General features: G+C 37.5%; 1 non-coding gene across 1 annotated transcript; it reads right to left on the reverse strand.

The window, feature by feature from the left end:
* Nucleotides 1–407: 407 nt before the first annotated feature.
* Nucleotides 408–533, reverse strand: LOC120855233. The gene has a single exon (XR_005719200.1). It is a non-coding gene; the product is annotated as a U6atac minor spliceosomal RNA (small nuclear RNA).
* Between the last annotated feature and the right edge of the window lie 316 nt (nucleotides 534–849).

The raw sequence follows: 849 nt of genomic DNA on the forward strand, positions 1-849 counted from the left end.
ATTGGAGAAAGCAAAACTAATCTACCATAGGGAAATTGTGAATTCTAACATATACAGATATCTCATCTCATACATAATTCAAATGTATAATAATATAAACTCATCTCCCAGAGACTACCATTGCTAATATTTTTGATATAGCCTCCAGGCCTTTATGTTTAACATTCTGTATTTTTAAACTTAAATCTAGGTCTAAACTCAGAAATGGACCTGGCTCAGATTCTGGGTTTTGTATTTATTGGTTGTATCACTTTGGACAATTGATTTAAACTTTTTTTTTTTTTTTGGTAGTTTGATTTTTTTTTTATTTTTAATTTTTAAAAAAATTTATTTATTTTAATTGGAGGCTAATTACTTTACAATATTGTATTGATTTTGCCATACATCAGCTTGAATCCGCCACGGGTGAAAAACAGTGGTTAGATGCCACGAAGTAGGTGGCAATGCCTTAACCGTATGCGTGTTGTCAGGCCAGAGAGCCTCTTCTATCCTTGTCAAGGGAAGTGCTAACCTTCTCTCCTTTCATACAACACTGATTTAAACTCCTGAAGCCTCAATTTTCTCATCTGTAAAATGAAGGTGATAATCTCTACTTCCCAGGATTGTGATAAAGACGAAAATTAATGGAAATAAAGCACATAGTTGTTGTTTTAGTTGCTAAGTCGTGTCCCACTCTTTTGCGACCCCACGGACTGCATCCCGCCAGGATTCTCTGTCTATTGGATCTCCCAGACAAAAATACTAGAGTGGGTGGCCATTTCCTTTTTCAGGGGAATCTTCCCCACCCAGGGATCAAACTCGCGTCTTCTGTGTTGGCAGGCGGATTCTTTACCGCTGAGCCGCCAGGGA

The sequence above is a fragment of the Oryx dammah genome, unplaced genomic scaffold, assembly GCF_014754425.2.
Source record: "Oryx dammah isolate SB20612 unplaced genomic scaffold, SCBI_Odam_1.1 HiC_scaffold_27, whole genome shotgun sequence".
In the NCBI taxonomy this organism is placed as follows: Eukaryota; Metazoa; Chordata; class Mammalia; order Artiodactyla; family Bovidae; genus Oryx; species Oryx dammah.